At 40.8% G+C, this 24,844-nt stretch overlaps 2 pseudogenes; both read right to left on the reverse strand.

Annotated features, from left to right (window-relative positions):
- Nucleotides 1–642: 642 nt before the first annotated feature.
- On the reverse strand, nt 643–2,906 carry LOC123505139 (annotated as a pseudogene).
- A 7,571-nt stretch (nt 2,907–10,477) lies between these two features.
- On the reverse strand, nt 10,478–10,603 carry LOC123505263 (annotated as a pseudogene).
- Nucleotides 10,604–24,844: the final 14,241 nt, after the last annotated feature.

Here is a 24,844-nt window from a genome sequence, read left to right on the forward strand (position 1 = left end):
GATACCCAGGTTCTAGGTGGTTACACTCAAGATGAGCTTGGGTGGTGATATGGGCCCTAATATGGGTACCACTATAAATAAAATTGCCTGCGCCACTAATGGGCGAAAGCTGAACAGCGCTTCCCATACACTCTTCAAGTGTGCCTACAGGCGCTATAGGCCTTACTGTAAAAAAAAAATAAATAAAAAAAAACATGGTCTGTGAGATGGTGGCCTTGGACACACCACAGGAGGCCATAGTCACACCACAGGTGGCCATGGTAGAGGAGACAGTGGTGTTGAAGACACCAGGACCCACCACTTAAACACCAAGAGGAAAGTCCAAAAAAAAATTTAATGAGACTGACTTATATTTAGATGCCACAGAGGCGAGTAATGTAACAAAAGAAAGGGTTGAAACCCAAAAAAGAATGATGAGGAAAATGGAATATTTATTAGATTTGCAAATACAGGATATGGAGATAAGGAAGGAGAAAGCTGAGGTACTCTTGCAGATAGCCTTGAAAAAACTTGAAAATGAGAAAAAAATTGATAGTGCAATAAATAATGTAACACTGCATGTTTTTTTGTTTTTGTTTCCTCTCTTGCAGATTTTTTTTAACTTTTTTGTTTTATCAGGATGTCATTTAATAATAAAATGCAAAGAATCAATGCTTTATTTCTTTCCTACCATAAAGGAACAACTATGTTACACATTATCAAGGGTGTGGGAAATCCTACACCTGTCTACAGGGAATGCTGTGGTAAGAAAAGTTAACCAATGATGCTCTACAGCACTGAGGCAACAAGCTTAAAAATGATCTCTGATTATCTGCTGCCTTTTGTGTGTTGCCTGTTCATTTTCTTGGACATGTTCAGCCATTCTGTTAGGAACATTAATTTGGTTGTCATCTTCTAGATCATCAGGTAAAACCAATTTACTTTTTACTCCAATATTATGCATCACAAAACATGCAACAATGATGGCTTTAGTGGTGTCTAAATCTGTCCTCATTTTCATTCCAAGATAACCAAACCTTTTCAAAACACCGAATGCTCTTTCAATGACTTTTTTTGTCTGGGAATGACTGATGTTATATGCTCTCTCATGGGCATCCCTTGGAGCTGATACTGAGGCATAAACAGCATCTCCAAGTAGATGGTATCTAGGATTTAGATTGTATTCTAAATCTGCATACTGCCGACTATTTTCAAAAATTCTGCTATCATTCACACTTCCAGGCCATCGAGCAACAACATTATGGAAGAGCAAGTCTGGCCCACACACACCTTGAACATTGATGGAAAAGAAACCTTTTCGGCAACGAAATAATTCAGAATTTTGTACTGATGGTTTTAAAATGGCAATGTGCGTACAATCAATGGCCCCTACAACACCTGGCATACCCCAAATATCATAGAATGCCTGTATACACTGATGCAGATCATTGCCAGAGGGAGGACAGATGTAATTCCTACTCCTACTGGCAACTGCTCTTGAAACAGTCTTCAGGCATTCACTGACTACACATCATGGCAATCAGCTACAGTTCTTTGGTGATCGCCGGTAGCCATGCACCGCATTGCAATGAGAAACTGCAGGTATGGTGGGACGGGGCAGCCTGTCAAGGACAAGGTATATACATATATATAATAATTTTGGCAATCCACTGATGTTAAAGCACGGTCGTATGAGGCAGTTTGTCATGGATTTTGTGACGATATTCAGAAAGGTAGTGTACTTGAGGGCTAAATTCAATGTAATTTCTTACACATTTTTCAAATTATAAGCAAAGTGAATTTTAGTGCAAATATTGAGACACATACCTCTGGAATCTGTTGTTGCTACAAGATCATCCTTGATTTCTTCAATGAGATCATGAGTGGAATCCTTTCGGAGCCTAAAGCGGTCAATGAATTCCTCGTCACTCATTGAAGTGAAGGGATTCATCCTATCTGCAAAAAAAAAAATAATAATAAATAAATAAATAAAAATAAATAAAAAACAAAGGCTTAATTTGGGGATATCATGTGACATTCCCCAATGCAAAAAGGGAAGAAACAAACACAATGTTAGCCATATATATTTCTTCCCCAAGTACAAGAGGTTTTCAGCATACTGTAAATAATGATGTAGGATCTTACTGACAATATCAGACACAGAGGATTATAAAAGTATATACATAAGTACACTACAAAGTATGAACTAGAATTATGAGTAAAGACATGATTACCTTTAACAATCCTGCAACGTCTACGAGTAACAATTTCTTGGGCTGCCTCAAATTCCTCATCCTTCTCCCAAAACTCCCAGTCATCCCATATGCGAAGATAGCCTAAATAGGCATGGTAAGATATTCCCCACACAGGTATTATGGCACTGTGATATAAAGCAAAAGGAATGCAGACCGTTCTTTATATTCTTCATGTCGGTTACTTTTGATATAAAACTGCTAACGAATAACAAAAATCTTAAGAAATATACTCGTTTCATCATATAATTGAGTTAAAATCTGCTTAATAAGGCAATGTGCAGGCATCTATTTTGCCATGCTCTTATTTAGGGAAACTGGCCGGTAAGGTAGTCTTTTTATGACATATATAGGTTTGCTACCTAATAAAACTAATAAAAAAAATAACTACAAAGTACAAAAATAGGCTTACCTGATATAAAATATGATGGTGAATGGTGATAAAATTTCTGGAGACTTGCTCTTCCCAGGTAAACAAAGTGGCTGCGTGAAGGTCGCCAAGCGCACAGGAACCCCTTCCGGCATACCAACCTTACCGCGAGCGAACCACACAAAGGAGGAAGGCAAGAACGGTTTAACGTTACCATGGGTCTCCATGGAGCCGAGAGTATCTCTCATAGGGACCTCTCGAAGGATAGGAAGGGGTTTGTTTAACAATCCGGCCCTTCTCGTCATACCACTGTCGGTTGTTGGTGAGTTTGAGTTGGTGAATTTTGTTTGGGTAATGATTTGCTTTTGCTATCTTTATCTCCTGTATCACTTTGTTCCTTAGTTTCCTGTACTGGATTGGGCAAGTATGAGAGGTCCAGTTCCTCTCCTTAATGAGCCTTTTAATGCAGGGTGTCATCCACAGGGCATCAGATGAGTACACTCTTTACTGGGAAGTAGCAGTGGAAAGCTTTCGTTGTGGTGGTAACAAAATTGTGCCACTTGCTGTGTACGTCTTCCACTTCCAACACTTTGTCCCAAGGGTGTTGTGTTACCCATTGTCCAAACTCCCTGAGGGCAGAGTCGGGCATGGGTCAGTAAGTCTTGATGAACTTAGAGTGGGGGATGGGCGAGGTGGTGGGTGAGGGCGACCTCGGGATGAAGAGGTGTATGCTGCATCCCATGGGAGTTAGCAACTAGGGGGAAGATTAGTGATGACTTAAGTCAATCATGATAAGGTCAAGTTTTGCTTGATGGTGAGTGGGGAATCCAACGACTTGTGTTAGATGTAGCTGGTGTGGTATTTCACTCACATCTAGTCTGTTAAAATCCCCACATATAACCTGCTTAGCAGCAGGATACTTCATCCTGAGAGTATCAGCCCTGCTTATGATGTGCTCAGTAAGTAGTTGTGCTGTTTGGGGCACGTGGAGGGTGGTATGCGACACAGAGGTGGGCATGGGCGTGTGGCTGGCAGTTGGTGTGGTTGCGGGCGGCCTGTAGGTGGACGTGGAAGAAAGCCTAGGCGCCTGGCACCTGGCTGCAGTAACCCCTCAGCAGGACACTGCGGGACTCCAGGTTTGCTGGTGGAGGGACCATCACAAACACAGCTGAAAACTGCTGCCGCAGCTCCCAGGCGCTGGCGCTGCGGTGGCCAATCACGTGACGCACCTCTTGCAGCAAGGCCTTGAAGTGCCCCATAGGTGAGGCGACCTGCCGCTGAGTTGCGCCACGGTGACGGTGATGGCGTCCTTGGGTGGTGGAACTGTCACTCGCACCCCAACAAACTGCTGATTGACCTCCCTAGGGGTGGTGCAGCACGGCCCGACAATGCAGCACGCATGAGAGGTCCCATAGGCACTGTTTCTCCGCCACTTCCTCCTGCCAAGAGCAGAACATGCTGCGGGCACGTGCTGCGTCGAGGACCAGCCCTTCCTCTTGCTGCAAGGCACTGCCCTGGCCTGTGGGGGACGAGCAGCCTGCTCCTTAGAGGTAGGCTTCCTCTCAGACAAATTGGACAGCGCCTGCGCCTTCCTGGGTCTTTTCTTCTTCCTGCGGAGGACAACCATCCAGCCCTCCGTGGCGGTCTCGTGGTCTTCGCCGGGCACGTGCGCCACAGCAGCTGCCGTCTTCCCCTCTCCTTTGTGGTATGCCTCTGTTCCTTCTTCCTTTTCATCTTTGCATCCCTTTATTCCCTCTTCTGCTCCTCCCTAAAAGGTCCTCGTGGAGCACCAAGCCCTCATGCACCACTGCTGTATAGGTGCCTTCATCTTTCTATTAACCTCTGGCTCTACACATTCTGAGGAGTTTACTTTGCTTGACTGTCCTTGTCTTATACTGCATCTACGTGCACTATTTCTCGGGTGACATACTTATTTACGCTTTGCTTTTCCTTGTCATTTTTTGCTTCTACGTTACATCTGTTGTTCTTTGCTGCCTGCAGAAGAGACGTCGCTGGATGTGCAGGCAACCATAGCCCGTGAGCCTATATTGTAGTCCTCCATATCTGTGGTGTCTAGCGGAGCGGACTGAATGGCTTTCCAGTCCTCTGGGTTGAGGCAAATGTCTCCGCTGGGGCAATCCATGGTTTGAACTATTCCTGCAATTGCTCTCACCCTCCATGAGGTGGATGCCATCCCTATAAAATGCATTTCATGTCAATGATGCAAACAGGATGGCTACAGGTTGGAGTCGTGTCTGAACTAACTCCAAGCTGGCGTCGAAGGAAGGCGCTTTGTCACTCGACAAAACCACTAGATGTACAACACTGAATAGTGATCTAATAAACGACGGACGAGTAAGGCCTGCATATCTCAGTAATGTTTTTTTGTCTTTCCTTTCTAGATAGTGGAGATATATCTATAATAGTGATGATAACTACTGGTGTGTGTGTGTGTGTGTGTGTGTGTGTGTGTGTGTGTGTGTGTGTGTGTGTGTGTGTGTGTGTGTGTGTGTGTGTGTGTGTGTGTGTGTGTGTGTGTGTGTGTGTGTGTGTGTGTGTGTGTGTGTGTGTATTCACCTAGTTGTATTCACCTAGTTGTAATTTTACAGGGCCTGGGTATCATACTCGTGTGGCCCCGTCTCCATATCTACACACATCCAACTTTCCTTTAAAACTATGCACACTCCTCGCTGACACCACCTCCTCACTCAAACCATTCCACACCTCCACATATCTTTGTGGGAAACTATATTTCTTCACATCCTTCAAGCATATTCCTTGGCTATCTTTTTACTATGCGATCTTGTAGTTCTATTTAAGTTTTCCTCTCTCAACATCATTTGCTCATTATCCACTTCATCCAGTCCGTTCAACAGTTTATAAACCTGTATTAAATCTCCTCTTTCTCTTCTTTGTTCCAAGGTAAGCAAATTCATTTCTTTTAATCTCTCCTCATAGGTCATTTCTGCCAATTCCAGAACCATTTTGTTGCCATTCTCTGCAATCTCTCCAACTTCCTTATATGCTTCTTTTTATAAGGGGACCAAACCACTCCAGCATATTCCAATCTTGGTCTAATTACCGTACTAATTAATTTCTTCATCATATCTTTATCCATATAATGGAAGGCTAATCCAATATTTTTTTATCAAATTATACATTTCTCCAAACATCTTATCAATATGAGCCTCAAACTGCCCATGGTCTTGTATTATCACTCCCAAATCCTTTTCCTTTTCCACCTTTTTCAACACTACTTCTTCACCCATCTTATATGACCCTCTTGGCCGTCTTCCACTCTTCCCCATCTCCATCACATGACTTTTGCTCAGATTAAATTCCATTTGCCACCTCTTGCTCCACTCCCAAATCTTATCCAGATCTGCCTGTAAAATTTCACAATCTTCTTCACTCTTCACACACCTACACAACTTCGCATCATCTGCAAACAAATTAATATAACTGTTTACTCCTCTGGCATGTCATTAATATAGACAAGGAAAGTATTGGTGCCTTGTGGGACTCCACTCTCCACCACCAACCAGTCCGACTTTGCATCCCTTATTACCGTTCTCATCTCCTCCATCTCAAGTAGTTTTCCATCCACTTTAACACTTTTCCCTTCAGTCCTCCATAAATCTCTAATTTCCATAGCAGTCTCATGTGAGGTACCTTGTCAAAAGCTTTTTTTAAATCCAAATATACACAGTCCATCCATCCCTCTCTCTATTGTATTTTGTCAACCACTCTTGAATAAAAGCTCAGTAGATTTGTTACACATGACCTCCCTTTCCTAAAGCCAAATTGATGATCCGATAATAACTTATGATCCTCCAGGAACCGTATCCAATATTTCTTTATCACCCTCTCACAAATCTTACCGACCACACTTGTTAGAGACACAGGTCTATAGTTAAGAGGCTCTTCCTTACTGCCTCCCTTATAAATGGGCACCACTTCAGCTCTTTTCCACTCTACTGGTACTTCCCTGTTTCTAATGAACACCTTATAATATCATATAATGGATCAATCAATTCTTCTCTACACTCCTTCAATAATTTTCCTGAAACTTCATCTGGTCCCATCGCTTTATCATCTTTAAGTTCCTCCAACATTTTATATAACTCCTTTTAGGTATCTTAATGTCATCCATGTGCACATTTCCTTGTACATTCTGAGGCTTTACAAACATTGTTTCTTCAGTAAATACTTGCTGAAACCTATTATTTAGCAATTCCGCTATATTCTTAGGGTCATCTACTATCCCTTGCTCTCCTTTTAATCTTTCAATGGACTCTCTCTTTTAAGTTTACCATTTATGAACCTGTAAAACAATTTTGGATGTTCCTTACTCTTGTCTACAATATCTTTTTCAAATTTTCTTTCTTCCTCCCTCCTTACCCTCACATACTCATTTCTCGCCACTCTATAATTCTCCTTATTTAGTATATTCCTGCTCTTTTCCATCTTTTCCAAGCCACATCTCTCTTTTCCTTAGCCTTAACACAAGTTGCATTAAACCAATCCTTTCTTCCTTCCTCTCTCGGTTTATACTTTGGTACAAATTTCATAACTCCTTCTTTATAATATTTCATAAAAATCTCATATTTTCTTGCACTTCTCTGATTTGTAACATCTCCCAATCTAATTTTCTGAAATAATTTTTCAAACACCATCTTTCAATTTTCTATCTTAAATACCTCCTATTTTTTCTCAAGTGAGGAAGCCCAACCTACACTCAGACCGTAGACAGGATTCTGTGTCCATCTTTCTATAATTCAATCTACCACTCCTGTATGTCTCGTCTTTCCTTCGCTGTGTTGTTGCTATCTGCGTTTCCATAACCACATGATCACTCTTTCCCAAAGGACATTTGTATTGTATATCTCCACATAGGTACACTTCTCTTGTTAACACCAAATCCAGTCTAGCCGGTTCATCATCTCCTCTATATCTAGTATTTTCCTTCACCCTCTGTTCTATCATATTTTCCATCATTAGATTAAGAAATCTCTCTCCCCATGCTTCCTCTCCAACACCACTTACTAGATTTTCCCAATCCACCTCCTTACAATTAAAATCTCCTACTAGTATCACCTTTCTTTTTCCAGATAATACACTTTCCAAACTCTGTAAAGTATCCTTGATCATATTGTCGTATTACCTTAATGTCCAAGAATTTGTTTTAGGAGGTACATAGGTCACCATGATTATTAATTCTTTTCCATCACTTTTTATCCTTATGCTTATCACTTCTGCGTTGTTCTTCCCATACCAAACCTTATCCACATTTATTTCTTTTTTCGTCATAATCATAACTCCTCCTCCACCTTTACTCTCCCTATCCTTTCTCCATATATTATATTTATTATCCAAATTTATCTGTTTTTTCATGCAATTTTGTCTCAGTCAAACACACTATATCAGGCTTCTCCACCATCATATAGTCTTGCAATTCCAATCTACTTGACAGTATCCCATCTATATTAGTATACATTACGGTCCACCCACTGCTCCCTCTCCAGATCAATTTTTTTCAACACAAACTTTAACATCTTTCAGTGTCTCAGGGTTTCTCCAAATTCCTTCTTTCCACATACCACTTTCTGACTCTCTCTCCTATAACTCTCTATAAAAAAACTTTTCTGTTCCTCCTCAGACCGCTCATCATTTTTCCATACCACTCTGCTCTCTTCCAACAATTCCTTATATCTTCTCCTTATATCTCTCTTCCTCATTTCTATTCTTTCTCACAAACACCTCTTTACAACCTTCTATCTCTCTTAACTTTGATGTTCTATATAGGATATCCTCCGCAGATTGTTGTGACTTCAGTACTACTTTAATCGGTCTGCTCACTCCCTCCTTATACGGACCCAGTCTATGGATCTCTTCCACTTCTTCTTGTAGGTCTTTTTTTCATCATCATTTAGATTTTGAACAGATCTCTTACCATTTTTAATTCTTCTGTGTGTGTGTGTGTGTGTGTGTGTGTGTGTGTGTGTGTGTGTGTGTGTGTGTGTGTGTGTGTGTGTGTGTGCATTTACCTAGTTGTAGTTTTACAGGGCCTGGGCTTTATGCTCGTGTGGCCACGTCTCCATATCTACACTTTCCAATTTTTCTTTAAAACTATGCACACTCGTTGCTGACACCACTTCCTCACTCAAACTGTTCCAAGTCTCAACATATCTTTGCGGGAAACTATATTTTTTTAACATATCTCACACATCTTCCCTTCCTCAGTTTCTTACTATGCGATCTTGTGCTTCTAATGTCATATTCTTCTCTCAGGATTAGTTTCTCATTATCCACTTGATCCATTCCGTTAATCAATTTATAAACTTGTATCAGATCCCCTCTCTTTCTTCTATGTTCCCAGGTTGGTAGATCTATAGCTTTTAGTCTCTCCTCATATGTCATCCCTTTAAATTCTGGAACCTTCTTGTGTGTGTGTGTGTGTGTGTGTGTGTGTGTGTTTCACTGTTTGATCTGCTGCAGTCTCTGACAAGACAGCCAGACGTTACCCTACAGAACGAGCTCAGAGCTCATTATTTCCGATCTTCGGATAGGCCTGAAACCAGGCACACACCACACACCGGGACAACAAGGTCACAACTCCTCGATTTACATCCCGTACCTACTCACTGCTAGGTGAACAGGGGCTACACGTGAAAGGAGACACACCCAAATATCTCCACCCGGCCGGGGAATCGAACCCCGGTCCTCTCGCTTGTGAAGCCAGCGCTCTAACCACTGAGCTATTATTATTGTGTGTTTCACTGTTTGATCTGCTGCAGTCTCTGACGAGACAACCAGACGTTACCCTACGGAACGAGCTCAGAGCTCATTATTTCCGATCTTCGGATAGGCCTGAGACCAGGCACACACCACACACCGGGACAACAAGGTCACAACTCCTCGATTTACATCCCGTACCTACTCACTGCTAGGTGAACAGCTACACGTGAAAGGAGGCACACCCAAATATCTCCACCCGGCCGGGGAATCGAACCCCGGTCCTCTGGCTTGTGAAGCCAGCGCTCTAACCACTGAGCTACCGGGCGGGCGTGTGTTTCACTGTTTGATCTGCTGCAGTCTCTGACGCGATAGCCAGACATTACCCTACGGAACGAGCTCAGAGCTCATTATTTCCGATCTTCGGATAGGCCTGAGACCAGGCACACACCACACACCGGGACAAGGTCACAACTCCTCGATTTACATCCCGTACCTACTCATTGCTAGGTGAACAGGGGCTACACGTGAAAGGAGACACACCCAAATATCTCCACCCGGCCGGGGAAGAACAATGAAAATCTACGAAACTTACTCTGTTCAAGATCAAGTTTTATTTACATGCTCTTTAAACTTCATTAGTCAATTCCATATTGTTGCGCAGCTGCTTTCGTGTTACTAAATGTAATATAATATAATATACGTACCCATAGCTATAGTAATGTCCTTCGATTGTCTGTATCCTGGATCCACACATCATAAATAAAAACATGTCAGTCCGAGAGCTTTGTCTAGAAAATGTGCTTCTCTCGTTTGCTTGTTTTGATCCAGGGATGGAAATAACCTTAATTCTCACACACACACACACACACACACACACCGCGGAGTGTGGTGGTTAGCAAGCTCGACTCACAATCGAGAGGACCCGGGTTCGAGTCCCAGGAAGCGGCGAGGCAAATGGGCAAGCCTCTTGATGTGTAGCCCCTGTTCACCTAGCAGTACGGGATGTAACTCGATGGGTTGTAGCCTCGCTTTTCCGGTGTGTGGAATGTGTTGTGGTCTCAGTCCTACCCAAAGATCGGTCTAGGCTGGTGGGTGACCAGCAGACGACCGTGGTGGTGAAAAAAAAATACATACACACACAACTAACAAAAACAAAAATTGCCATGACCGACTATATTTCAAGTCGTCCAGGCGGGGTATTGGAAAAAGTTTCCAACTAGCAATAATCGCACCTCGTTAAACGATACTGGCACTGCGCAAACACACACACACACACACACACACAACAGTTATAACAGCATACTGGCATGAGAGGGACAACAATAGTGAGTCATCATGTATTAACAAGACCACAGTAAAGTTGTCATGCTTCCCGTCCTTTTCCCTCCTTCATCTCTGACACAAGAGTTGAGAATATTTTGCACCTATCGTAACAACTACCAACAGGCCCGTGTGTCGAGCTGAAAAGATGCCTAGAAGAATCTCACATCTCTGGAGAAGATCCTCGATCATGGTGGAGGGAACATGCCACACGTCCCCCAAGAAGCACTCTCAAGGAGTATCAACATGATTCTCTTTCTGAACAAGTGCACCTATATAGCTGTAAATGTTTTACGCATGCCTATATCTAAATCCAAAGGAAAATTACTTTTTGATAATTTTGTTTGTCCAAAACAAGATTGGTACTCGGCACGCTGGTGATTCCAAGTCTTTGATATTCTACCGAGTCGGTTCCGCCGGATCCGCCAATCCAAGTAATCGATTCCGTGAATACTTAATATACCGGCTCTTGCCTATCCACTAACAAACCTGCCACAGCTCTCCCTGTACAGGCTGTATGTGAGCAGACAGAGTATTGTAAAGCTACGTAGTCTATAGACACTGATGATTGAGATTTTAACGCTCTTAGTCTAGACTCAGACCAACGACACTGCTGACCAAGTATATATGTCTACAGAGAAATGTATTTCTGTGCCAGAAGAATGTGGAAACATGAAAATATTTATCGCTGAAGCACAGTTCTTTAACACACACTGTTGAAAATCTATGATGCACACACACACACACACACGGCCCGGTAGCTCAGTGGTTATGGCGCTTCACAAGCCAGATGACCGGGGTTCGATTCCCCGGCCGGATGGAGATATTTGGGTGTGTCTCCTTTCACGTGTAGCCCCTGTTCACCTAGCAGTGAGTAGGTACGGGATGTAAAATCGAGGAGTTGTGACCTTGTTGTCCCGGTGCGTGGTGTGTGCCTGGTCTCAGACCTATTCCAAGATTGGAAATAATGAGCTCTGAGCTCGTTCCGTAGGGTATAACGTCTGGCTGTCTCGTCAGACTGCAGCAGATCAAACAGTGAATTACACACACACACACACACACACCGCGTAGTGTAGTTTAGCAAGCTCGACTCACAATCGAGAGAGCCGGGTTCGAGTCCAGGGAAGCGGCGAGGCAAATGGGCAAGCCTCTTAATGTGTGGCCCCTGTTCACCTAGCAGTAAATAGGTACGGGATGTAACTCGAGGGGTTGTGGCCTCGCTTTCCCGGTGTGAGGAGTGTGTTGTGGTCTCAGTCCTACCCGAAGATCGGTCTATGAGCTCTGAACTTGCTCCGTAATGGGGAAGACTGGTTGGGTGACCAGCAAATGACCGAGGTGAATTACACACACACACACACACACACACACACACACATTTGGGTACGTCTCCTTTCACGTGTAGCCCCTGTTCACCTAGCAGTGAGTAGGTACGGGATGTAAATCGAGGAGTTGTGACCTTGTTGTCCCGGTGTGTGTGTGTGCCTGGTCTCAGGCCTATCCTAAGATCGGAAATAATGAGCTCTGAGTTCGTTCCGTAGGGTAACACACACACCACGTAGTGTAGTGGTTAGCACGATCGACTCACAATCGAGAGGGCCGGGTTCGAGTCCCGGCGCGGCGAGGCAAATGGGCAAGCCTCTTAATATGTGGCCCCTGTTCACCTAGCAGTAAATAGATACGGGATGTAACTCGAGGGGTTGTGGCCTCGCTTTCCCGGTGTGTGGAGTGTGTTGTGGTCTCAGTCCTACCCGAAGATCAGTCTATGAGCTCTGAACTCGCTCCGTAATGGGAAAGATTGGCTGGATGACCAGCAGACGACCGAGGTGAATTACACACACACACACACACACACACACACACACACACACACACACACACACACACACACACCACTGACTAAGAGGATAACCACGACCAGCAAACAAAAACTCTCAGGTGGCTATCACACTTGTGTTACTTAATTGGAATGTTAACTCCTACAATTAAGAAAACTAGTGAAATCTTAGCATTGCTTATCACGATGATAAAGAAATCGTATTAAATAAATACACAAATTAAGAAAAAGAAGGACCTTCCCTCAACTCTAGAGCTGACAGGAACATTACTACCAGATCTGTCACTTATATCAAATTTTGACGTTAGATGTGCGTCATCATCCATCCACTTGAAGAGAGCTATTACTCTGCTGTGACTGGCTCGCTCAGGCAATGCTTCCATGAGTTGATGAAATCTTACCCTAGATTTTTGTCGATTTTACCCTAGATTCGAGTGTTTAACCCTAGATTGTCGAAGTTGCCCATTAATTGTTGATTAATACACCCTTATCATACATAAGTTTAAATATTGCCCCTCCACCCCCAAACACACACACAGGACTACACACTACAGCCACTAATGCGGCTGCTCTGTGTGGACTCGTCCTCGCAAGTGACTGACTCTGTGTGTGAACTGTGATCTAACCGTCCGAAGGTCCAAAACGTGTACGCGTAGTAGACGGGTGAGTGGAGACTGGGGAGAAAGGGGATGGGGTGGGGGAGTGAAAGGATGATACAAGTCACGGGATGATTGTGTACATGAATCGAACATGAAAGAGAACCAGCCTGCCACCAGATTGGCACCATTCCAAGTACATCTATCCATAGGATGGCAGATTACCCTAAAATTACGCTAGTTTATGCATTACTCTAAACACTACCGTAAGAAGGGTCCAATTACCCTAGTTTACGGTATTTTACACTAAAATGGAAGCATTGTGCTCAGGCCTCAAAACCTCCACCACACCACCTGCCCCGAGCGGCCCACGCCTTGTCCTTTCCTTCCCCACACCCCCACCTCGGCGCCACTTCTCATCACTCAAGTCTCTCTCTCTCTCTCTCTCTCTCTCTCTCTCTCTCTCTCTCTCTCTCTCTCTGTCTATAATAATAATAATAATAATAATAATAATGATGATGATGATGACAATAATAATAATAATAATAATAATAATAATAATAATAATAATAATAATAATAATAATAATAATAATAATAATAATAGTGTATATATATATATATATATATATATATATATATATATATATATATATATATATATATATATATATATACACACACACACACACACACACACACACACACACACACACACACACACACACACACACACACACGCGCATAGTGAAAGTGGTATGGGGGAAGATGGCTGGGGAGAAAGATTCCTGAACCTAATTATAGACAGTATGATGGACCAGGGAGTAAAGGAATGCACAAGATTCAGAGGAAACGACGAGCCGGCAAGATTGGACCTAGTTTTTACAAGGGGTATACAAATGAACGATGATATAAGATATAAGTGCCCATTGGGAAAGAGTGACCATATAATATTAGAAATGGATATAGAAGAGGGAAAGGAAGATAGAGATGATTCATACAAAGGAGACCAATTAAATTACAGAAAGGCTGATATTGAGAATCTCAAGAACTACTTCAAATAAGTTAACTGGGAGGAGATGGAAAACTCAGAGAGGGTGCAAGAGAAGTATAACTTATTTTTGGAAATAGTATACAAAACAGGAGTCAGGAAATATGTCCCGAAATATAGACGTAAAGAAGAAGGAAAGAAAGATTAGTTTAATGCAAGGTGTGCTAGGGCAAAGGAGAAAAGAGATGGAGCATGGAAAAGGTGGAAGAGAAATAGAAATCCAGTAAATAAGGAAAACTTCAAGGCAGCGAGAAATGAATATGTTAAGGTGAGGAAGGATGAGGAAAGGAACTATGAAAAGGACACTGTCGAAAAATGTAAGGAGCAACCAAAATTGTACTACAGATTCATAAATGGAAAAATTAGGCAAAAAGAAACAATAGAAAGGTTAAAAGGAGAGAATGGGATGGTAGAAGACCCAAAAAGTATGGCAGAACTATTAAATAATAAATTCCAGGAGGTCTTTACTAAGGAATTCAAATTTGAAAGGCCACAGGGTAATAGAGAGACCGTCTACATGAAAGAGGTTAAAGTAACCAAGCTTGAAATAAAAGAGTTAATGAAGGAATTGGATGAAGGGAAGGCAATGGGACCGGATGAAGTCTCAGGCAGAATACTGAAAGAATGTAGAGAAGAACTAGCAAGTCCTATATACAACATCATAAAATGCTCAATAGAAAATGGAACAGTACCAGTAGAATGGAAAAGAGCTGAGGTGGTTCCCATATATAAGAGCGGAAGGAAGGAAGAACCTTTAAATTACAGACCGGTATCACTAACTAGTGTAATATGCAAGATGTGTGAAAGAATAATAAAGAAACAATGGATCAAGTTCCTTAAAGACAACAAATTAATATCAAATAGCCAATTTGGTTTTAGAAAAAGAAGTTTGTGTGTAACTAATTTACTGGGTTTTTACTCTAGAATAGTTGATAGAGTACAAGAGAGAGGGATGGGTTGACTGTATTTATTTGGATTTTTAAAAAGATTTTTGATAAAGTGCCACATGCAAGATTATCGTGGAAGTTAGAGGAGAAGGGTGGCTTAAAAGGAAGCACATTGAAATGGATGGAAAATTATTTGAGGGGGAGAGAAAGATATGAAGTTAAAGATATGAAGTCCAAGTGGAGAGCAGTAGAAAGCGGAGTGCTGCAGGGGTCAGTATTAGCACCAATACTTTTCCTCATATATATAACAGTGAACAGCTACATAAATCTGTTTGCAGATGATACGAAACTTTTCAGAGTTATAAAGCAAAAAGAGGATTGTGAAATACTGCAGGAAGACCTAAATAAGATCTGGGAATGGAGTAAAAAGTGGGAAATGGAATTCAATGTGGACAAAAGCCATGTCATGGAAATGGGAAAGAGTGAAAGACGACCTGTGAGAATCTATAAGATGGGAAATGGAGTAGAACTGGAGAAAGTAAAAAAGGAAAAGGACTTAGGAGTGACAATGGAAGAAAACAATCAACCGGTAAGCCATATTGATAGAATTTTCAGAGAAACATATAATTTGCTAAGGAATATTGGAGTAGCATTTCACTACATGGACAAAGAAATGACAAAGAAATTGATAAGTACTATAATAAGACCCAGATTGGAATATGTAGGAGTAGTGTGGAACCCTCATAAAAAGAAACACATAAGGAAGTTGGAGAGACTACAAAAAATTACTACAAGAATGGTTCCAGAATTTGAAGGGATGACATATGAGGAGAGACTAAAGGCTATGGATCTACCAACCCTGGAACAGAGAAGGGAGAGAGGGGATCTGATACAAGTTTATAAATTGATCAACGGAATGGACCAAGTGGATAATGAAAAACTGATCCTGAGAGAAGAATATGACATTCGAAGCACAAGATCGCATAGTAAAAAGCTGAGAAAGGGAAGATGTCTGAGAGATGTTAAAAAATATAGTTTCCCACAAAGATGTGTTGAGACGTGGAACAGTCTGAGTGAAGAAGTGGTGTCAGCAACGAGTGTGCATAGTTTTAAAGAAAAATTAGATAATTGTAGATATGGAGACGGGGCCACATGAGCATAAAGCCCAGGCCCTGTAAAACTATAACTAGGTAAAACTAGGTAAATACACACACACACAATACACATGAACAAAGATAAGGAAAAAATTATTGCAAACATGACACATCCAAAGCTGGAATATGCAGCAGTGGTGTGGTTGCCAAGCTTGAAAAATAATATAAGAAGATTAGAACAGATGCAGAGGATAGCTACAAAGGTGGTGCCATGAACTAAAGGAGGAAAGACTGACGGAAATAGGACTGCCAACTTTACAAGATAGAAGAGAACGGGGAGACATAATAACAATGTATAAAATAGAAAATAGCATTGAAAAGACTGACAAGGAAAACCTGGTGCTGGTGACAGAAGAAGCTGGAAGGACAAGACAACATGTAAAGAAGATTAGGATGAGGCAGTTTGTGAAAGATATTGGAAAATACGGTTTCCCACAAATAACAGTGGAAGTGAAATGCATTAAGTGATCAAGTTGTTACAACAAATAATGTGCATATCTTTAAAGAAAAATTTGATAAATGGATACATGGAGACAGGACACTTTGAGCTCTGCTCGAACCCTGTACAATACAACTAGGTTAATACAAGAAAAGGAGCAAAGTCAACTGAGCCATTAAATTATAGACCGGTGTCAATTACAAGTGTTGTGGGGAAGATATGTGAAATTGTTATCAAGGAAAAATGGGTTAAATATCTGAAAGAAAAACAAGTTATATCAAACAGACAGTTGGATTCAGGCCAGGAAGATCATGTGTGTCAAATTTACCAAGTTTCTACTCAAGAGTGATAGAAGGAATGGAGAGCAGAGATGGATGGGTGGACACTGTATACCTGGACATAAAAAAGGCTTCTGATAAAGTCCCTCAAGGAAGACTACTTTGGAAGTTAGAGGACTGAGAGGAATTATGTTAGATTGGATAAGGGATTACTTGAAGGACAGCTAGAGAGATGAGAACTGTGATCAGAGATACATACTCTCTTGGAGTAAAGTAACAAGTGGAGTGCCACATGGGTCAGTGTTAGCCTCCATTATGTTCAAGGTATCTGTAAATGACAAAGAATGGAGTGACTAGTTATATTAATATGTTTGCTGATGATACAAAATTGCTAAGAGTAATCAAGACCCAAGAAGAGAGCTTGCTGCTGCAGGAAGATATAAACAAAATTTATGAATGGAGTAATAAGTGGAAGTTAGAATTCAATGCCAAGAAATGTCACGTAATAGAATTAGGAAAGAGTAAGAGAAGACTGGTAAGGAACTATCTAATGGGAAAGGAACAAATAATGAAAACTAAGGAGGAAAAAGATCTGGGAGTGGTTATAAGAAAATCTGAATCCCGAAAAACACATAAGTAAGATATTTGGATCATCATATAAAATGTTGACTAATATTAGGGCAGCATTTCAGTACATGGACAAGATTATGATGAAAAAAAATTATTATGAGCATGATACATCCAAACCTGGAATATGCAGCAGTGGTGTGGTCACAGAGCTTGAAAAAAAATATAAGAAAATTAGAACAGATCTAGAAGATTGCTACAAAGATGGTGTAAAAAATAAAGGACCTAACAAATGAAGATAGGATGAAGGAAATGGGACAGCCAACCTTACAAGATAGAAGAGAAAGACGAGACCTAATAACATTGTATAAAAGAATAAATGACATTGAAAAGATAGATGAGAAAACTTGGTGCTGGTGATAGAAGATGCTGGAATGACAGGAGGCCATGCAAAGAAGATTAGAAAGAGGCAGTGTGTGAAGGATACTGTAAAATACATTTTTCCACACAGAAGTGGAAAAGTGGAATGCATTGAGTGATGAAGTTGTTACAGCACATAATGTGCATAAATCTTAAAAAAAATTAGATAAGTGGATACATGGAGACAGGACACTATGAGCTCTGCTAGAACCCTGTACAATACAACTAGGTAAATACACACACACACACACACACACACACACACACACACACACACACACACACACACACACACACACAGAGAGAGAGAGAGAGAGAGAGAGAGAGAGAGAGAGAGAGAGAGAGAGAGAGAGAGAGAGAGAGAGAGAGAGAGAGAGAGAGAGAGAGAGAGAGAGAGAGAGAGAGAGAGAGAGAGAGAGAGAGAGAGAGAGAGAGAGAGAGAGAGAGAGAGAGAGAGAGAGAGAGAGAGAGCCGGGGTTGATGAAAAGTGCAGACAGCTAACATACACAAACTCCCCAATCACTTGATTATTGTCTTAATTTACTTGTCTTTGGCAGTCTACAATTTCATTTCATTCTTCTTTAAACTGAAGGTAATTTTGTATGAAGTGGGCTAAGTTATCTTTTTCCAGATGACATAGAAAGTAACACCAGAGCCACTTTTCCACTCCAAACTTCCCTCCCATGCTCTCTCTCTCTCAGTAATTCTTCCAAGAGTACTAGCTCGTGTTGCATATTATTGCCTTAGATTGGCTGTGCGGTGGCTATATGGCAAGCTTGCAGCAGGACAATAGTCTATACTGAGACTGCTTATGTAAGATGAGTGTAGAGGTATTGGCACTCAGCAGGGTACTCAGATGCCATGATTAAGATGGGGGAACACTTTTCTATAGAAAACATGCCTTGATTTTTATCTCAACAGAGATATGGAACAAAAGTAAGAAGAATTTCAGAAAAAATTTCTGAAACATAACAATTTATATAGAAATAGGGAGAAAAAGGACAGAAACAAACATTAAGGAGGTGGTGAGAGAGATTAGGAGGGGAAACTACATCTTTAATTCATCTATTCTTGGTGAGACAAATTTTTATAAGTGTATACTTCTTAACCGTCCCCTGTGGGCGATGACACAGTGTCATCAGTAAAAGAAATACAGTTGAGACTCAATACTCAGTCATTGGTAAAAGAAATACAGTTGAGACTCAATACTCAAACGTCTAAATACTCAAAACTTTTCAATACTCAAACACAAAAGTTTGATTTAATACAGGTAACTCGATTTACACATGTTTGATTTACGCGTTTTTGTTATAACACGACCAAAAAAATATTATAATTAATTTAATTTGCATGATCAGTTTGCTAATACGCGATTTGGCCCAACCGCATTTTTCAAACTTAGGGCCAGACACAATTTCAAACTGCGCACCAGAGAGTTCCACAGCTGGCCGATAGGTGGGAGCTCCGCTCTTCTCGTGCCTCATTTGCAATCTGCCAGCACTGAGTACAGACGGAATCTCATCAATCTGCCAATAATTCACCAAGATGGCCCCAAAATGTCCTTCATCTTCTTCTGTATGTGGGGTTATTTTTGATAAGTGGATTTTTGATAAAGTGGTAAAGTTCAGAGGAAGATGGTGACTGACTGTGGTGTGAGTGGTGAAGGCAGTGACGCAGTGAGTGTTGTGTTTACATATTCTTTGTTTTGTTGTTTACTCTTATTATTTTTTGCTTTCTCTTATTATTTCTTGCTTTTCCCTTTGCTTTAAATACACTTCTAGTATTCAGAATGGTAAATAATAAAAACATGTTAATTTAGCCAAATAAATAGAGTATTTTGTACAAATTTTTTGACCACATCCCACATCACCCCTATTATCTATTGTTTCTTATGAGAATTACATGTTTGTTTTACGCGAATTTTGATATACGCGATGCCTCTTGGAATGCATCTATCATGTAAATCGAGTTACCTGTACTAAAAAAAATACCCAATAGTCGAACATCCACACACACATGGTTGTACACAAAGGCTCCTCGGTTTCCCCCTTTCCCCTCCGCAAGTTAAGACTTATGCTGCCGCGGTCATCAGAATAACACTGTCCTGCATTCTATCTGTAGTTTTTCATTTATAAACTTACATTAACACCAAAGGCTTATTAGTGGTGAAAATATCTGGTAATCAAATGGCCGCACATTTGATCATATACAAAGCTCTGTCATTTCCCTTCTCGCATCTGCCACTGTACTGTTCTGATATCACTGGTAATACCGGTATTACCGTAACACCAGTAAACCGGATGTTGGTGCACATCCCTAGTCCTGCCACAGTCTTGAGAAAAACAACATTCTTCTGCATTCTGTCAGTAGTTTTTCATTTAGAAACTTACGATGGCACCAAAGAGGCTTATTAGTGATGAAAATAAGGAATCTGGTGAAAGTGCAAGTGTTAGTGAGCCACAGCCCTCCATTAGTGGATTCACAGGAATCACCCCAGGAGAAAAGTTACAAAGACGTTTTCATAGATGGTGACTCATCCTCTGACAACCTCCCTCCTTCTCCCCACCATTGCTGTCACCAATAATGTTCCAAATATATATATCAATGATATACAAGAGGGCTTGAGAAGCTACATAAATTTATTTGCAGACCATATAAAACTATTGAGATATTGACATGATCTGGGAATGGAGCCAAAGTGAAGATTAGAAATTAATGCTAAGAAATGCCATGTGATAGAAATTAATAAAGTAATAGAAGATCTATGTGAGAATACAAAATGGGAGAAGAGACTCTAATGAAGAGGAAGGAAGAGAAAGACCTGAGAGTGATTATTACAAGACACCCTAATCCCAGAAAGACACATATGACACTTACAAATATCAGAAAGGCATTTAATTTCATGGATAAGAGTATGATGAAAAAAATCATAACCACTATGATAAGACCTAAACTTGAAAATGTAACATTGGTGTGGTCACCACATATGCAAAAGATTTCTTCCTTCTCTCACCCCTTCTGTCTAACTCTCTAATGCAAGAGTTAACCAGTACCTCAATCATTCATATCTTTCTCTGGTAAACTCTGGAACTCATTTATCTACTTCTCCATTTCCATCTACTTATGATCTGAACTCATTTGAGAGAGAGATTTCAAGACATTTGTCCCATTCTTTGACTAACTCTCTCAATCCTGTTTGGGGACCAACGCTTTTTCTTTTAAGGCGTTTTTATTCCCAATTTCCCTTGTGTGTGTGTGTGTGTGTGTGTGTGTGTGTGTGTGTGTGTGTGTGTGTGTGTGTGTGTGTGTGTGTGTGTGTGTGTGTGTGTGTGTGTGTGTGTTTCTTTTAATGTACCACAGAGGCATATCCAGCAGGACGTGTTTCTGCTCGATTCAAAAGAGAGAGATTCTCCCTCAAAGGTTGACAAGTGTGTTGCTGTTGCTGTTGCTGTTGTTGTTGTTGTTGTTGCTGTTGCTGATTATGTTGCTTCAGTGAAAAGAGTGCATAACTGGGATGCCTTTGGCAGTGAGCATCCATAATGGGTATCAGGACCCATAGCAGGAGGCTAGAGGTGTTGAGACCAGCCAAAAAGAATAAACCGGCATTGTAGTCCCCGTACATCTCAATAACCAGACCTGCATGGGACATATCAGTTAGATGATGAAACACAAAAAATCTGTTGAAAAACTGAAGTGGCATGCATATAAAGGAAGTCACGCGCCACAACAAAAACACGTCAGAAAACAGCATCAAAGATTGTAAACTTATTTTCTGAAACATCTTGTTAATTATTTCTTTTACTAACATTTATAACAAATATGATTCAATGATGTGTGATTTTTACTAGTGACTACATTCTAATGCATTTCCAGACAAAATTATGATTCAACAAATGAGTATTTAAAATGAAAATGTAGTAAACTTTATTTGTCTAACCAGAATGAGGGCCGGCCTGTGTGTGTGTGTGTGTGTGTGTGTGTGTGTGTGTGTGTGTGTGTGTGTGTGTGTGTGTGTGTGTGTGTGTGTGTGTGTGTGTGTGTGTATGTGTGTATTTACCTAATTGTATTTACCTAATTGTAACATACGGGAAAAGAGCTATGCTCGTGCTGTCCCGTCTCCATATCTACTAATGTCCAGCTTTTTCTTAAAATCATGAATATTCCTTGCGTTGACCACTTCCACGTCTAAACTATTCCATGCTTCCACCCTTCTATGAGGGAAGCTATATTTTTTCACATCTCTCCTATAAGTGGCCATTTTTAGTTTTTTCCCATGCCCTCTCGACATTCTTTCATTCCACATACACAGATCTTCCCTATCCATTTTTCCATGCCAATCATCACTCTGTATATTGCTATCAGGTCTCCCTTTCTCTTCTGTTTTCCAGGGTCGGAAGTTGCATTCTTTTCAGTCTGTCTTCATAAGTCAAATCTCTTAAGTCAGGCACCATTTTTGTTGCAGCCCTCTGTACTTTCTCTAGTTTCCTTATGTGTTTCTTTAAGTTCGGAGCCCACTGTATTGTTGCATATTCAAGCCTCGGTCTTATCATTGCAGTAATTATTTTCTTCATCATTTCTTCATCTAAATATACGAACGCCACTCTTATGTTCCTCAATAAGTTCAATACTTCTCCAATTATTTTGTTTATATGTCTCTCTGGCGATAGGTCATTGGTAATTGTCACCCCAAGGTCTTTTTCTTCATGACTGGTTTTTATGTCTTCATTTCCTATCTTGTACATACTCCTGATTCTTCTTTCACTCTTGAAAGTCTCCTTTGTGAATACCTTCCGAAAGCATCCATTTTTCTCCAAGAAGTCTGTCCATCTATTCTTCACCACCCTCTCACACATCTTAGCTACCACACTTGTAAGTGACACTGGTCTATAGTTCAATGGGTCTCTCTTGTTACCTGATTTATAGATTGGGACAATGTTAGCTCTTTTCCAGTCTTGGGGCACTACACCTTCCCTTAATGAGGCATCAATTACTTCACAAACTTTTTCTGCCAGTTGCTCCTGCATTCTCTTAAAATCCATCCTGATACCCCATCAGGTCCCACAGCTTTTCTCACTTCTAAACTCCCCATCATATTCTTGATCTCCTCCACAGTTACTTGAAACTCCTTCATAATCCCTTTCTGTTCCATTACCAGTGGTTTGTCAAAAGCAGTCTCCTTTGTGAATACCTTCCGAAAGCATCCATTCATAGCCTCTGCCATTTCCTGGGATCCTCACTGCATACTCCATTTACTTCTAAACTTTCAATACTTTCTCTATTTTTGATGTTGTTGTTCACATGTCTGTAAAAAGCCTTGGTTGGTCTTTACATTTATCAATTATATCCTTTTCTTGTTTCTTTCTTTCTTCTCTTCTAATCAACACATATTCATTTCTTGCTCTTTTGTAACTTTCCCACTGCTTAATCCGTCTTTTCCTTCTCCACCTCTTCCATGCATCCTCTTTTCTTGTTCTAGCCTTTTCACATCTATCGTTAAACCAGTCCTGCTTTCCAACTTCTCTATGTTGTCTTATTGGTACAAATTTTTCTCACCTTCTTTGTATATTTTTATAAATTCCTTCCACTTTTCATTTGCTCCTTAGCACTCTTGAATTTCATCCAATTTGTCTCTTGAAAGAATTTCTTTAGGTTTCCAAAATCTGTCTTGGCATAATTCCATCTTCCCACTTTATATTCTTCATTTCTTCTAGATTTCTCTTCATCTATCACCTTGAACTCCAAAACTGCATGATCACTCTTTGCTAAAGGGCACTCCACCCTCATCTCCTCAATGACCATTGGCTCTGTACTAAAGACCAAGTCCAGTCTTGACGATGCTCCTCTCCTCCAAACCTAGTATCTTCTTTGACCCACTGAGTTAACACATTTTCCATTGCCAGTGTCAATAGTGTATTTCCCCATGTTGTCTCTGATCCTTCCATTGACCAGTCCTCCCAACACACCTCTTTACAATTAAAATCTCCCATCATTATAGTTCGTTCACAGCCACCCAACATTTCTTCCAGACATGTTCCTGTATCACTTATCATTTCTTCATATTCCTGTACTGACCATGCATTTGTCTTAGGTGGTACGTACACCACTATGTAGTGCCTCTTTTTCCTTCATTAGTTTCTGCTCTGATCTTTAGCACTTCTGCCTTTCCCATACCTTCTTTCACTTGATCCACCTTTATATCTTTTTAACCAGCAACATCACTCCTCCTCCCATCTTACCTACTCTATTTCTTTTCCAAACATTATATTTCCTTCTCCAACCATCATCAGGTCTTCTCCTCTCTCAGTTTTGTTTCAGTAAGACCCACAATATCTGGGTTCTTGTCCCTCAAGTAATCGTTGAGTTCTAAAATCCCGATATCACTCCATTTATGTTGGAATACATTACATTCCGCTCATACGTAAGTTTCTTTAGTCCTTTCTTGCTGTACTTTTCTGGGTTATGAACCACTTCCTCAGTCTCATATCCAAGATTCTCCAGAAAACTCTTTCTTCTCCTCTTCTGTCCTCTCTTCATTTTTTTCAAAGCCTCCTTTCTCAACTCATTTAACATTTCTCTTTCCTTTTCACCGAGATCTCTTCTCAACCAAATCTTCCTTGTTGTTTCCTGCTGGGCTAGCCTCCATGACTTCTCCACCAATTCATCTACATCCTTTTGTGACTTAAGTTTGATTCTTATTGGCCTCATACCTTCTCCTGTGAACTTTCCAATTCTATGGAAGTCCTCTATTTCTTGTACTAGGTCTTTTCCTCCTCCTGCACCACATTAATGATATTATTTATCACCTTTTTATGTTTTTCTCTCTCCATTTTACTCGGTGTCTTATCCTCCTCCACACCAAATATCACCACACATCTCTTTTGTCTACAGTTTCCCTCACCAATGTCTCATTTGACTTAATAACCTTCACCACTTTCTCAGCAATCTTCTCTTCTATGATCT

The sequence above is a fragment of the Portunus trituberculatus genome, chromosome 17, assembly GCF_017591435.1.
Source record: "Portunus trituberculatus isolate SZX2019 chromosome 17, ASM1759143v1, whole genome shotgun sequence".
Classification (NCBI taxonomy): domain Eukaryota; kingdom Metazoa; phylum Arthropoda; class Malacostraca; order Decapoda; family Portunidae; genus Portunus; species Portunus trituberculatus.